The sequence below is a fragment of the Odontomachus brunneus genome, unplaced genomic scaffold, assembly GCF_010583005.1.
Source record: "Odontomachus brunneus isolate Ranch 3 - 2012 unplaced genomic scaffold, Obru_v1 Obru_scaffold_073, whole genome shotgun sequence".
Lineage (NCBI taxonomy): Eukaryota > Metazoa > Arthropoda > Insecta > Hymenoptera > Formicidae > Odontomachus > Odontomachus brunneus.
The window spans coordinates 511,617-515,229 of NW_022639523.1; the positions used below are offsets into that span (position 1 = coordinate 511,617).

The following is a 3,613-nucleotide window of genomic DNA, read 5'->3' on the forward strand; positions in this document are numbered from 1 at the left end:
GAGAGAGAGAGAGAGAGAGAGAGAGAGAGAGAGAGAGAGAGAGAGAGAGCGAGAGGCATTCCGAGTCCGACGCCTGGGAAAAGAAAAATTTAATTTCGCCATTCGCGGCGAGCTACTTCGGCGCCGGAATGGCTGGTGATAATTACATGGTCGCTGGTCTTCCTTCTTAGCTTTGGCGATACGAGCGGAAGAAGAAAAAAAAAGTCGATAAATGGCGTCGTCGCCGATCGTGAGAATTACTCGCCGGAAAAATGCGTCTAAGGGCGCGTGCTCCGCGAAAGAAGAAGGCGTTGCGAGAGCGGAGAAAATTAAGTATCCCACGAAAAACGAAATTACTTCGTCACTTGAAAGCAGGAAAGCTATAAGAAGTTAAATTGATAGAGTTAGTTTCGGTGTCGGATAGAAAAGATGGGGCCAGAACGAAACTCGATGCGCGCTCACCATTACGCGCCGTGAAATTCAGTGCTAAATGTGATTATTTCATTCTTGTATTCTCACTTGAACGTAAACAGATTTACGAGGAATAGACCGTAAAATACTCAAGAGCATTTAAAAAATGTAAAAGTATTAACAATCGCGATCGTGTTCCCCCTTCATGTATTCTCACATTGAACGCGCAAACAAATTATACAAAAAATAAAACGTAAAAAAGTGTTATTCGAACGTTATTCTAGTGTACTTGAAACTGTACTTAAAACTGTAAAAGTATTGATAAGTATCGCAAGGTGAGTCGATATAGACCTCTGAAGCAGCTAACAACTTACTTCGAGCATGAAGATTTAAGAAGCAAAGGTAAATAATGTGATTCAATCTTAACGCCATCGCGAATATATGTATATGCCTGGTAAAATCTACATATTCATTTTCATATCGCGATAGGCAATTACGGAGCGTTTCGACGAGAGTTTCAAAGACAAGCACGGAAAGGCAGAGCGAGCAGTTGAAACTTTAATTTGTCCAGTCAGCCACTCGGAAGTCGTACCACAGTCATTCGCACGCGTATGCGCATACACATACACACGCGCGTGCGCGCGCGCGATGCACCCCGCCGTGAACGTGGATGGAACAGGCACAGAAGAAGCTATAGGCGTACTTGCCACACAGGTCGACGACGAAGGGGTTGAGAAGAGCACCGGAATCGCGAGATTTCCTGGTGCCGCTCGTGTTACACGCGCTTTGTCTGGCTTTAAATCCAAGTAGTTAGTGTCATGTTATGGCAAGCCGGCACCACCGCGACCCGATTGTACCGTTTGTGCATCCTAAGTGCACGCACCGCGTCGCAGCTGTGCCTCTCGCTTTCCACTTGTCGCCAAAACGGGCTAACCGCGAAATATATGCTCGGTGTTCAACCAATGTTCGCCTCATGAATATTATCGCGCGAATAATTAAAAACTACGTGCGAGGGAATCGTTGCGGACGCAGAATTTTTATACAAAATTAACACTTTAAATTAATGACTAATGTGTTAATAGCGGTCGTGAGTTAGAGTAGTATACTCTTGCTCACGTAGCAATTAATTTCGATTACTGTATTTTGGCATCTTAAAAATTGCCGGCGTTTCTCTCATAATATCTTCCTGATCGTGTAGCATCGATCGTTATTTTTTGCTTCGTTCAATTAATTCACGTAAAACTATCATTAGAAGGCAGCGCGGAGAGATACTTTGCGTGAGACGAGTTCTCGCTCCGGCCGAGATCCGCCCGCGGGAAAAACGCGTCCGGCTCGCCTTGAAACCGCGCTATCTCCTGAATAATACCTACGATCCATTATGGCGACCGTCATTAATCGCACGACAAAATTGCGCCTGGCTGCTCTTCGGGGATTTCGACGGGCCGACCCCTGACTCGGCTCGATTTGCACGGTAATGTGCGATACGCGCACTAGCTTTCGGCTTCGATGCTCGCAAGTACAATTACACCCCTATAAATCACGCAGTCACGACGGGAATGAGGGTGATCGATAGTGTTTTTAATTGCGATACATTTCCCCTCTTGCGGTGATATGCAGGATACGGGAAGCAACAAGAATGCAACGGAATGCCGTGATAGACCCGTGATGGGGCTACCAACAAAAGTGTAATGGAGCTGAGATTAGGATCTTGATAGGGCCGCGATATGACGTAAATAAACACGCTGACGTATATGCTGTGTAAAAAAGAAGAAATCAAATTTGTTTGAATGATACGATTTTAGAAGCGCGTTCTATTTCCTTCCACGTTAATAGATTGTTTTATCGCGGACAAGATTATTCGACAATCAGTCGTCCCCGTATCGACAATCTCTCTGTGTACAAAAATATTTCCAAACGAGGAGAATATCGCGATAAAAATGTTGACAGGAATCCGTGAGAGGAATACTGAAACGCGCAGTCGCGATTTGTAATGCGCGACAGATAACGATTAATACGAGTGGAATCACGGGGAAATTAACGGTTCCGATTTGATTGTCGCATCTACAGTTGACCTATTAGAATTTCATTATGCTGACTACGAAAGTAGCCGCTAGCGCAACTTACGTGCAGTCCGTTTTTCGCGTTCGCCGATGTTCTCGATAATGCATTCCCGATCGATGCCTGAAATTCATTATTCGCACGTGGCGCAAAATGTGGAAGTCATTTTCTCGGATCTTCGTAATCCGACTCCCGGGCATCTGTTAAAATACGACCGCACTTGCGGCCATACTCGCGCGTGTCTTCGTTAACGGCCCGTTCGTATGGCAACATGCTGAATTTCGAGCGCGTCATAACGTTTTACAGTCCGAGCTGAATAATTCCGTGAAAGCGACCGAGTGGCGAAATAATTCAAACGGCTATGAAACGGTGGGTCGAATTTTCGTTTGCGTCCGTCGTGCACTTTCGAACGTGCGGCTCCATAATTACATCTGTGTAACGCGTGCGTACGTCCCGCCCGCCCCGCAGCGAGAGAGCGCGTAAATTGCGCGATATGAAAAATGCTTTATTTAGCCCGATGTACCGCCAACGCGGACGATTGTACCGGGTGGCCATTAATAATTCATGGCGCACGCAAGTCCCGTAAATACCAGGGACGCGTTGTCTCGTGCACCGCGGACGCGGCTCGCAATCTAAAAGCGGAGGAACGGCTTGGCGTTCCCCTCTCGTCACGGCGCGAAGAATACGCGTTTTCACGGCTTCACGGCAAGGCGAGGAAAATTGCGGGAAGGAGGAAGCCGTTTCACTCACCCAGCCACCCACCCGTTTTTGTACCGTATGCGTGCGCTCGCACTGTCGGTACACCCGCACATAAACGCGGCGCGTACAGCCGCTCGTTTGCGAGTTGCGCAACTCGCATATTAAATACGGCGGCCGCGAGTCGGCGTATCGCGTCTCGTCATCTGTAATGTACAACGCGTCCGACTTCCTTCCCTCGTGAAAAAGCCGGCCGCTAATGTACCACGAAGAAATCATTACGCAGATTACGCGAGAAGCGGACGGGGGCATCGCACTCGTTGAAATTTCAAGTGAGCGATTTAACAGTTGTAACATTACGGACCATTTGGCCCGAGAGCACCTTTTGAACATCTCTTCAATTTTATAATCGGAGATTTCAACATCGTCGCGGCGCTCTCGAGCGCGAACTAAAATCCCCCCCCCCCCC

The 3,613-nt window shown here is 47.5% G+C and overlaps 1 protein-coding gene across 1 annotated transcript in view; it reads right to left on the reverse strand.

Annotated features, from left to right (window-relative positions):
* The window catches only part of LOC116847088 (fasciclin-2), a 112,136-nt gene that overhangs the window by 88,812 nt on the left and 19,711 nt on the right, over positions 1–3,613 (reverse strand). The window lies entirely within an intron of this gene.